General features: G+C 49.0%; 1 pseudogene; it reads right to left on the bottom strand.

Annotated features, from left to right (window-relative positions):
- LOC115122493 (sodium/hydrogen exchanger 5-like) overlaps nucleotides 1–12,500 on the bottom strand; it is a 106,876-nt pseudogene that overhangs the window by 12,994 nt on the left and 81,382 nt on the right.

Below are 12,500 nucleotides of genomic sequence, written 5' to 3'. Positions count from 1 at the left end.
TGGGTGGAGTTAAACACCTCCTAGGAAACAGTCTGGGTGGAGTTAAACACCTCCTAGGAAACAGTCTGGGTGGAGTTAAACACCTCCTAGGAAACAGTCTGGGTGGAGTTAAACACCTCCTAGGAGACAGTCTGGGTGGAGTTAGTTAAACACCTCCTAGGAACAGTCTGGGTGGAGTTAACAGTCTGGGTGGAGTTAGTTAAACACCTCCTAGGAAAAACAGTCTGGGTGGAGTTAAACACCTCCTAGGAAACAGTCTGGGTGGAGTTAGTTAAACACCTCCTAGGAGACAGTCTGGGTGGAGTTAGTTAAACACCTCCTAGGAGACAGTCTGGGTGGAGTTAAACACCTCCTAGGAGACAGTCTGGGTGGAGTTAAACACCTCCTAGGAAACAGTCTGGGTGGAGTTAAACACCTCCTAGGAAACAGTCTGGGTGGAGTTAAACACCACCTAGGAAACAGTCTGGGTGGAGTTAAACACCTCCTAGGAAACAGTCTGGGTGGAGTTAGTTAAAGTCTGGGTGGACCTCCTAGGAGACAGTCTGGGTGGAGTTAAACACCTCCTAGGAAACAGTCTGGGTGGAGTTAAACACCTCCTAGGAAACAGTCTGGGTGGAGTTAAACACCTCCTAGGAAACAGTCTGGGTGGAGTTAGTTAAACACCTCCTAGGAAACAGTCTGGGTGGAGTTAAACACCTCCTAGGAAACAGTCTGGGTGGAGTTAAAACACCTCCTAGGAAACAGTCTGGGTGGAGTTAGTTAAACACCTCTAGAAACAGTCTGGGTGGAGTTAGAAACACCTCTAGTCTGGGTGGAGTTAGTTAAACACCTCCTAGGAAACAGTCTGGGTGGAGTTAAACACCTCCTAGGAAACAGTCTGGGTGGAGTTAAAACACCTCCTAGGAAACAGTCTGGGTGGAGTTAGTTAAACACCTCCTAGTCTGGGTGGACAGTCTGGGTGGAGTTAAACACCTCCTAGGAAACAGTCTGGGTGGAGTTAGTTAAACACCTCCTAGGAGACAGTCTGGGTGGAGTTAAAACACTCCTAGGAGACAAGTTAGTTAAACACCTCCTAGGAAACAGTCTGGGTGGAGTTAAACCGTCTGGGTGGAGTTAAAACACCAAACAGGAACAGTCTGGGTGGAGTTAAAACAGAAACTCTGGGTGGTTAAAAACAAACAAACAAACAGACTAACTAAACACCTCCTAGGAGACAGTCTGGGTGGAGTTAGTTAAACACCTCCTACAGAGTCTGGGTGGAGTTAAACTACAGTCTAGTTAAACACTACTAGGAGACAGTCTGGGTGGAGTTAGTTAAACACCTCCTAGGAGACAGTCTGGGTGGAGTAAGACACCTACCTAGGAGACAGTCTCACCTCCTAGGAGTCTGGGTGGAGTTAAACACCTCCTACAGTCTGGGTGGAGTTAGTTAAACACCTCCTAGGAACAGTCTGGGTGGAGTTAAACACCTCCTAACAGTCTGGGTGGAGTTAGTTAAACATCTCTCCTAGGAAACAGTCTGGGTGGAGTTAAACACCTCCTAGGAAACAGTCTGGGTGGAGTTAAACAGTTAAACACCTACTGGAGACAGTCTGGGTGGAGTTAAACACCTCCTAGAAACAGTCTGGGTGGAGTTAAACACCTACCTAGGAAACAGTCTGGGTGGAGTTAAAACACCTCCTAGGAAACAGTCTGGGTGGAGTTAAACACCTCCTAGGAGACAGTCTGGGTGGAGTTAGTTAAACACCTCCTAGGAGACAGTCTGGGTGGAGTTAAACACCTCCTAGGAAACAGTCTGGGTGGAGTTAAACACCTCCTAGGAAACAGTCTGGGTGGAGTTAAACACCTAGGAGACAGTCTGGGTGGAGTTAGTTAAACACCTCTGGAGACAGTCTCTCCTAAACAGTCTGGGTGGAGTTAAACACCTCCTAGGAGACAGTCTGGGTGGAACACCTAGGATCTGGGTGGAGTTAGAAACACCTCCTAGGAAACAGTCTGGGTGGACACCTCCTAGGAGACAGTCTGGGTGGAGTTACACCTCTAGGAAACAGTCTCACCTCCTAGGAAACAGTCTGGGTGGAGTTAAAACACCTCCTAGGAGTGTGGAGTTAAACACCTCCTAGGTCTGGGTGGAGTTAGACTACCTACCTACTAGGAGACATCTGGGTCACTACAGTTAAACACCTCTAGTCTGGGTGGATTAAACTACCTAGTTAAACTAGTCTGGTCTGGGTGGAGTTAAACACCTCCTAGGAAACAGTCTGGGTGGAGTTACATCTCTCCTAGGAACAGTCTGGGTGGAGTTAAACACCTACCTACCTGGGTGGAGTTAAACACCTCCTAGGAAACAGTCTGGGTGGAGTTACATCCTCCTAGAAACAGTCTGGTGGAGTAAACACCTACCTACCTCTGGGTGGAGACACCTCCTAGGAAACAGTCTGGGTGGAGTTAAGACTACCTACCTACTAGAAACAGTCTGGGTGGAGTTAAACACCTCCTAGGAAACAGTCTGGGTGGAGTTAAACACCTCCTAGGAAACAGTCTGGGTGGAGTTAAACACTCCTACAGAGTGTACATAAGACTAGTTAAACACCTGGAGACAAACAGTCTGGGTGGATAAGACACCTCCTACTGGGTGGAGTTACATCTCTCCTAGGAAACAGTCTGGGTGTAGGTTAAGACACCTACCTAGGAAACAGTCTGGGTGGAGTTACTAACAAACAGACAGTCTGGGTGGAGTTAAACACCTCCTGGGTGGAGTTAAGACTACCTCCTGGAGACATCTCTCCTACAGGTGGAGTTAGTTAAACACCTCCTACCTAACAAACAGTTAAACTACCTAACTACTGGAGACATCTCTCCTACAGAGTGGATAAGACTACCTACCTACAGTCTGGGTGGACTAACTAACTACTGGAGACATCTCTGGGTGAGTTAGTTAAACACTACCTACCTACACCTCCTAGGAGACAGTCTGGGTGGAGTTAAACACCTCCTAGAAACAGTCTGGGTGGAGAAACACCTCCTAGGAAACAGTCTACACCTCCTAGGAAACAGTCTGGGTGGAGTTAGACACCCTCCTAGGAAACAGTCTGGGTGGGTGGAGTTAAACACCTACAGTCTGGGTGGAGACACCTCCTAGGAGACAGTCTGGGTGGAGTTAGAAACACCTACCTACAGTCTGGAGAACAGTCTGGGTGGAGTTAAAACACCTCCTAGGAGACAGTCTGGGTGGATAAGACTACCTACCAGTCTGGGTGGAGTTAGTTAAACACCTCCTAAGGAGACAGTCTGGGTGGAGTTAGTCACCTCCTAGGAGACAGTCTGGGTAGGATTAGACACCTACCTACTGGAGACATCAGTCTGGGTGGAGTTAGGATAAGACTACCTACCTAGGAGACAGTCTGGGTGGAGATAAACACCTACCTACTGGAGACAGTCTCTCCTTATAGGATTAAACACCTACCTACTGGGTGGAGTTAAACACCTCTAGGAGACAGTCAGGGTGGATTAAACACCTCCTAGGAAACTGGAGACATCTCTCCTACAGAGTCTGGGTAGGATAAGACTAACACCTACTGGAGAACATCTCTCCTAGGAGAGTCTGGGTGACTAAACACCTCCTAACAAACAGTCTACTGGAGACATCTCTCCTACAGACAGTATAGGATAAGACTACCTACCTACCTAACAAACAGACTAACTAAACAGTCTGGAGACATCTAAACTCCTACAGAGTGGGTAGGATAAGACTACCTACCTCCTAACAAACAGACTAACTAACTACTGGAGACATCTCTCCTACAGAGTATGGATAAGACTACCTACCTACCTAACAAACAGACTAACTAACTACTGGAGACATCTCTCCTACAGAGTTAAACACCTCCTAGGATAAGACTACCTACCTACCTAACAAACAGACATCTGGGTGGAGTTAACTAAAGACTACTGGAGACATCTCTCCTAGAGAGTCTGGGTAGGATAAGACTACCTAACTACTGGAGACATCTCTCCTACAGAGTTAAACACCTCCTACAAACAGTCTAGTTAAACACCTACTGGAGACAGTCTGGGTCACTAACCCTACCTACTGGAGACATCTCTCCTACAGAGTCTGGGTAGGATAAGACTACCTACCTACTGGAGACATCTCTCCTACAGAGTCTGGGTAGGATAAGACTACCTGGAGACATCTACAGTCTGGGTAACAAACACCTCTAAACAAACAGACTAACTAAACTGGAGACATCTCTCCTACAGAGTGTGGATAAGACTACCTACCTACTGGAGACATCTCTCCTACAGAGTGTAGGATAAGACTACCTACCTACCTAACAAACAGACTAACTAACTACTGGAGACATCTCTCCTACAGAGTAGGATAAGACTACCTAACTACTGAGACAACTCTACTGGAGACATCTCTACAGAGTGTAGGATAAGACTACCTACCTACCTAACAAACAGACTAACTAACTACTGGAGACATCTCTCCTACAGAGTAGGATAAGACTACCTAACTACCTAACAAACAGACTAACTACCTACTGGAGACATCTCTCCTACAGGTGGAGGATAAGACTACCTACCTACTGGAGACATCTCTCCTAAGGAGACTAACTAACTACTGGAGACATCTCTCCTAGGAAACAGTCTGGGTGGAGTAGGATAAGACTACCTACCTACCTGGAACAAACAGACTACCTAACTACTGGAGACATCTCTCCTACAGAGTGTAGGATAAGACTACCTACCTACTGGAGACATCTCTCCTAAGGATAAGACTACCTACCTACTGGAGACATCTCTCCTAAACAGAGTGGAGATAAGACTACTAAACTACCTAACAAACAAACTAACTAACTACTGGAGACATCTCTCCTACCTAGGAGACATCTCTCCTACAGAGTGTAGGATAAGACTACCTACCTACCTAACAAACAGACTAACTAACTACTGAGACATCTCTCCTACAGAGTAGGATAAGACTACTACCTACTGGAGACATCTCTCCTAGTCTGGTAGGATAAGACTACAAACCTAGACAACAGACTAACTACTACTGGAGACATCTCTCCTACAGAGTGTAGGATAAGACTACCTACCGACCGAACAAACAGACTAACTAACTACTGGAGACATCTCTCCTACAGAGTGTAGGATAAGACTACCTACCGACCGAACAAACAGACTAACTAACTACTGGAGACATCTCTCCTATAGGATAAGACTACCTAACTACTGGAGACATCTCTCCTACAGAGTGTAGGATAAGACTACCTACCTAACAAACAGACTAACTAACTACTGGAGACATCTCTCCTATAGGATAAGACTACCTAACTACTGGAGACATCTCTCCTACAGGATAAGACTACCTACCTACTGGAGACATCTCTCCTACAGGATAAGACTACCTACCTACTGGAGACATCTCTCCTATAGGATAAGACTACCTACCTACTGGAGACATCTCTCCTATAGGATAAGACTACCTACCTACTGGAGACATCTCTCCTATAGGATAAGACTACCTACCTACTGGAGACATCTCTCCTGTAGGATAAGACTACCTACCTACTGGAGACATCTCTCCTACAGGATAAGACTACCTACCTACTGGAGACATCTCTCCTATAGGATAAGACTACCTACCTACTGGAGACATCTCTCCTACAGGATAAGACATCTCTCCTATAGGATAAGACTACCTACCTACTGGAGACATCTCTCCTATAGGATAAGACTACCTACCTACTGGAGACATCTCTCCTATAGGATAAGACTACCTACCTACTGGAGACATCTCTCCTACAGGATAAGACTACCTACCTACTGGAGACATCTCTCCTACAGGATAAGACTACCTACCTACTGGAGACATCTCTCCTACAGGATAAGACTACCTACCTACTGGAGACATCTCTCCTATAGGATAAGACTACCTACCTACTGGAGACATCTCTCCTACAGGATAAGACATCTACCTACTGGAGACATCTCTCCTAGGATAAGACTACCTACCTACTGGAGACATCTCTCCTATAGGATAAGACTACCTACCTACTGGAGACATCTCTCCTATAGGTGTAGGATAAGACTACCTACCTACTGGAGACATCTCTCCTAAGGATAAGACTACCTACCTACTGGAGACACTGGAGACATCTCTCCTATAGGATAAGACTACCTACCTACTGGAGACATCTCTCCTACAGGATAAGACTACTACCTAGACATCTACAATAAGACTACCTACCTACTGGAGACATCTCTCCTATAGGATAAGACTACCTACCTACTGGAGACATCTCTCCTACAGGATAAGACTACCTACCTACTGGAGACATCTCTCCTACAGGATAAGACTACCTACCTACTGACATCTCTCCTATAGGATAAGACATCTACTCCTATAGGATAAGACTACCTACCTACTGGAGACATCTCTCCTATAGGATAAGACTACCTACCTAATGGAGACATCTCTCCTATAGGATAAGACTACCTACCTACTGGAGACATCTCTCCTATAGGATAAGACTACCTACCTACTGGAGACATCTCTCCTACAGGATAAGACTACCTACCTACTGGAGACATCTCTCCTATAGGATAAGACTACCTACCTACTGGAGACATCTCTCCTACAGGATAAGACATCTCTCCTGTAGGATAAGACTACCTACCTACTGGAGACATCTCTCCTATAGGATAAGACTACCTACCTACTGGAGACATCTCTCCTGTAGGATAAGACTACCTACCTACTGGAGACATCTCTCCTACAGGATAAGACTACCTACCTACTGGAGACATCTCTCCTACAGGATAAGACTACCTACCTACTGGAGACATCTCTCCTACAGGATAAGACTACCTACCTACTGGAGACATCTCTCCTATAGGATAAGACTACCTACCTACTGGAGACATCTCTCCTACAGGATAAGACATCTCTCCTGTAGGATAAGACTACCTACCTACTGGAGACATCTCTCCTATAGGATAAGACTACCTACCGAACAAACTAACTACTGGAGACATCTCTCCTACAGGATAAGACATCTCTCCTACAGGATAAGACTACCTACCTACTGGAGACATCTCTCCTACAGGATAAGACATCTCTCCTATAGGATAAGACTACCTACCTACTGGAGACATCTCTCCTATAGAATAAGACTACCTACCTACCACACGCCTATGAAACATTCCAGCCATGTAAGCTGATAGGACAGACCTACCCAATAGGTGGTAATATTAACAAAGAATTCCCCCCCGAAATACTTTCCTAAACCTCTCATATCTATTTCCCACACAGTCAAAGAGTCTGATGTCATGCACCTTCGCCACTAAGGCTTTGTCCCTAACGGCACCCTATAAAAGTGTGACATTTTCTAAACAGAGCCCGATGGGCCCAAGTCAACAGTAGTGCACTACAGTATTTAGGGAGGCATTTAGGATGCAGAACCCATCACTCACTGTGATGTCACCAGTAGAGATGGGATGTTTGATGTGGCGACTCTCAGGTCTCAGATTATGAGGTGGTGTCAGCCGAGGAGACAAAGAGATGAATTATTCTCTCTGTCTCTGTCTCTCTATTCTCTCTCTCTCTCTCTATTTTCTCTTTCTCTCTCTCTCTATTCTCTCTCTGTCTCTATTCTCTCTTTCTCTCCCTGTCTCTCTCTTCTCTCCTCTTCCCTCTCTCTCTCTCTCTCTCTCTCTCTCTCTCTCTCCCTGTCTCTATATCTCTCTCTCTCTCTCTATCTCTCTCTCTCTCTATATCTCTCTATATATATATATATCTTTCTCTATTCTCTATCTCTCTGTCTCTATTCTCTCTTCTCTCTCTCTCTATATATATATATATATTTCTCTATTCTCTCTCTTTATTCTCTCTATTCTCTCTCTTCTTTCTCTCTTCTCTCTCTCTCTCTCTATTCTGTCTCTCTCTCTCTCTATTCTGTCTCTCTCTCTCTGTCTCTATTCTCTCTCTATATGTATATATATATATATATATCTTTCTCTATTCTCTCTCTTTCTCTCTCTCTACTTTGGGGAAACTTGACACATTCAGGTGTTCATTGTTGCTGCATCACTGCCATGCTGCTGTGAGTTGAGGAGCAGTGCCATGCTGCTGTGAGTTGAGGAGCAGTGCCATGCTGCTGTGAGTTGAGGAGCAGTGCCATGCTGCTGTGAGTTGAGGAGCAGTGCCATGCTGCTGTGAGTTGAGGAGCAGTGCCATGCTGCTGTGAGTTGAGGAGCAGTGCCATGCTGCTGTGAGTTGAGGAGCAGTGCCATGCTGCTGTGAGTTGAGGAGCAGTGCCATGCTGCTGTGAGTTGAGGAGCAGTGCCATGCTGCTGTGAGTTGAGGAGCAGTGCCATGCTGCTGTGAGTTGAGGAGCAGTGCCATGCTGCTGTGAGTTGAGGAGCAGTGCCATGCTGCTGTGAGTTGAGGAGCAGTGCCATGCTGCTGTGAGTTGAGGAGCAGTGCCATGCTGCTGTGAGTTGAGGAGCAGTGCCATGCTGCTGTGAGTTGAGGAGCAGTGCCATGCTGCTGTGAGTTGAGGCTGCAGTGCCATGCTGCTGTGAGTTGAGGAGCAGTGCCATGCTGCTGTGAGTTGAGGAGCAGTGCCATGCTGCTGTGAGTTGAGGAGCAGTGCCATGCTGCTGTGAGTTGAGGAGCAGTGCCATGCTGCTGTGAGTTGAGGAGCAGTGCCATGCTGCTGTGAGTTGAGGAGCACTGCCATGCTGCTGTGAGTTGAGGAGCAGTGCCATGCTGCTGTGAGTTGAGGAGCAGTGCCATGCTGCTGTGAGTTGAGGAGCAGTGCCATGCTGCTGTGAGTTGAGGAGCAGTGCCATGCTGCTGTGAGTTGAGGAGCAGTGCCATGCTGCTGTGAGTTGAGGTTGAGGAGCAGTGCCATGCTGCTGTGAGTTGAGGAGCAGTGCCATGCTGCTGTGAGTTGAGGAGCAGTGCCATGCTGCTGTGAGTTGAGGAGCAGTGCCATGCTGCTGTGAGTTGAGGAGCAGTGCCATGCTGCTGTGAGTTGAGGAGCAGTGCCATGCTGCTGTGAGTTGAGGAGCAGTGCCATGCTGCTGTGAGTTGAGGAGCAGTGCCATGCTGCTGTGAGTTGAGGAGCAGTGCCATGCTGCTGTGAGTTGAGGAGCAGTGCCATGCTGCTGTGAGTTGAGGAGCAGTGCCATGCTGCTGTGAGTTGAGGAGCAGTGCCATGCTGCTGTGAGTTGAGGAGCAGTGCCATGCTGCTGTGAGTTGAGGAGCAGTGCCATGCTGCTGTGAGTTGAGGAGCAGTGCCGTGCTGCTGTGAGTTGAGGAGCAGTGCCGTGCTGCTGTGAGTTGAGGAGCAGTGCCATGCTGCTGTGAGTTGAGGAGCAACGCCATCTAGTGGTCGTAGTTGACATTTACAGCACAACTGTGCACCGGACAAAACCATGGCAACAGTTGTGTCTCTGAGCCACCCATTCCCCCTCCCCCTCCCCCCTCCCCCCTCCTCCCTCCTCCCTCTCCTCTCCTCCCTCCCTCCTCCCTCCCTCCCTCCTCCCTCCCTCCCTCCCTCCCTCCCGGTCTATAACACTGATGGCATCTCTAATATTGATTTTCTGATAGACCTCCCTCCCCCCCCCCCCCTCCCTCCCTCCCACCCACCCTCCCTCCATCCCTCCCTCCTTCATACCTGGTCTATAACACTGATGGCGTCTCTAATATTGATTTTCTGATAGACCTCCCACAGCTCGCTCTTCCGGTACACAGACTTCCGCAGCAGCAGCTTGCTCAGGTAGTTCTTGTCAAACTGCTCCCACCTGAATGTAGATGCCCACAGAGGGAAAGGTTATTAGTGACAGTATATGTTACACGGTATGTTTTAGACGGGAAAACTCCTAACCTTCCACTTAGTCATCATTAGTGAATATATAACTGAAGTGAAAGTTAGGATTGACCCTTTAGAGTCCCCGTGGATAATGTCCAATAATAATAAATTATATTTCAGTTGAAACATTGCCTGCAGAGCTAAGGGCTACTGACTTGTCCCCGTGATAATGTCCAATAATAGTGATAATGGATAATAATAATAATGTGATAATGATATCTACTGACTTGTCTCTCCAGTGGTGGTAACCGTTGAGTCCAGCGATGTCTTCCACGGCTGTCAGACAATGGTCAAAGGCCTGGGGAGAGACCGTACACAGTCAGGTCAAAGGCCTGGGGAGAGACCGTACACAGTCAGGTCAAAGGTCAAAGGCCTGGGGAGAGACCATATACAGTCAGGTCAAAGGCCTGGGGAGAGACCGTACACAGTCAGGTCAAAGGCCTGGGGAGAGACCGTACACAGTCAGGTCAAAGGTCAAAGGCCTGGGGAGAGACCGTACACAGTCAGGTCAAAGGTCAAAGGCCTGGGGAGAGACCGTACACAGTCAGGTCAAAGGCCTGGGGAGAGACCGTACACAGTCAGGTCAAAGGTCAAAGGCCTGGGGAGAGACCGTACACAGTCAGGTCAAAGGTCAAAGGCCTGGGGAGAGACCGATACAGTCAGGTCAAAGGCCTGGGGAGAGACCGTACACAGTCAGGTCAGAGGTCAAAGGCCTGGGGAGAGACCAGCGATGTCAGTCAGGTCAAAGGTCAAAGGCCTGGGGAGAGACCGTACACAGTCAGGTCAAAGGTCAAAGGCCTGGGGAGAGACCGTACACAGTCAGGTCAAAGGTCAAAGGCCTGGGGAGAGACCGTACACAGTCTGGTCAGAGGCCTGGGGAGAGACCATATACAGTCAGGTCAAAGGCCTGGGGAGAGACCGTACACAGTCAGGTCAGAGGTCAAAGGCCTGGGGAGAGACCATATACAGTCAGGTCAAAGGTCAAAGGCCTGGGGAGAGACAGTACACAGTCAGGTCAAAGGTCAAAGGCCTGGGGAGAGACCGTACACAGTCAGGTCAAAGGTCAAAGGCCTGGGGAGAGACCGTACACAGTCAGGTCAAAGGTCAAAGGCCTGGGGAGAGACCGTACACAGTCAGGTCAGAGGTCAAAGGCCTGGGGAGAGACCGTACACAGTCAGGTCAAAGGTCAAAGGCCTGGGGAGAGACCGTACACAGTCAGGTCAAAGGTCAAAGGCCTGGGGAGAGACCGTACACAGTCTGGTCAGAGGCCTGGGGAGAGACCATATACAGTCAGGTCAAAGGCCTGGGGAGAGACCGTACACAGTCAGGTCAGAGGTCAAAGGCCTGGGGAGAGACCATATACAGTCAGGTCAAAGGTCAAAGGCCTGGGGAGAGACAGTACACAGTCAGGTCAAAGGTCAAAGGCCTGGGGAGAGACAGTACACAGTCAGGTCAAAGGCCTGGGGAGAGACCGTACACAGTCTGGTCAGAGGCCTGGGGAGAAGACCGTACACAGTCAGGTCAGAGGCCTGGGGAGAGACCGTATACAGTCTGGTCAGAGGCCTGGGGAGAGACCGTACACAGTCAGGTCAGAGGCCTGGGGAGAGACCGTACACAGTCAGGTCAGAGGCCTGGGGAGAGACCGTAGACAGTCAGGTCAGAGGCCTGGGGAGAGACCGTACACAGTCAGGTCAGAGGTCAAAGGCCTGGGGAGAGACTGTACACAGTCAGGTCAGAGGCCTGGGGAGAGACCGTACACAGTCAGGTCAGAGGCCTGGGGAGAGACCGTACACAGTCAGGTCAGAGGCCTGGGGAGAGACCATATACAGTCAGGTCAGAGGCCTGGGGAGAGACCGTACACAGTCAGGTCAGAGGCCTGGGGAGAGACCGTACACAGTCAGGTCAGAGGTCAAAGGCCTGGGGAGAGACTGTACACAGTCAGGTCAGAGGCCTGGGGAGAGACCGTATACAGTCAGGTCAGAGGTCAAAGGCCTGGGGAGAGACCGTATACAGTCAGGTCAAAGGCCTGGGGAGAGACCGTATACAGTCAGGTCAGAGGCCTGGGGAGAGACCGTACACAGTCTAGTCAGAGGCCTGGGGAGAGACCGTATACAGTCAGGTCAGAGGTCAAAGGCCTGGGGAGAGACCGTACAACAGTCTGGTCAGAGGCCTGGGGAGAGACCGTACACAGTCAGGTCAAAGGCCTGGGGAGAGACCGTACACAGTCAGGTCAAAGGTCAAAGGCCTGGGGAGAGACCGTACACAGTCAGGTCAAAGGTCAAAGGCCTGGGGAGAGACCGTATACAGTCTGGTCAGAGGCCTGGGGAGAGACCGTATACAGTCAGGTCAGAGGCCTGGGGAGAGACCGTACACAGTCAGGTCAAAGGCCTGGGGAGAGACCGTACACAGTCAGGTCAAAGGTCAAAGGCCTGGGGAGAGACCGTATACAGTCAGGTCAGAGGCCTGGGGAGAGACCGTACACAGTCAGGTGAAAGGCCTGGGGAGAGACCGTACACAGTCAGGTCAGAGGTCAAAGGCCTGGGGAGAGACAGTACACAGTCAGGTCAAAGGCCTGGGGAGAGACCGTATACAGTCAGGTCAGAGGCC

This window comes from Oncorhynchus nerka, linkage group LG27, assembly GCF_034236695.1.
Source record: "Oncorhynchus nerka isolate Pitt River linkage group LG27, Oner_Uvic_2.0, whole genome shotgun sequence".
NCBI classification, from domain to species: domain Eukaryota; kingdom Metazoa; phylum Chordata; class Actinopteri; order Salmoniformes; family Salmonidae; genus Oncorhynchus; species Oncorhynchus nerka.
Note: the sequence above shows the minus strand (reverse complement) of the source record. Positions and strands in the feature narration are given on the sequence as shown.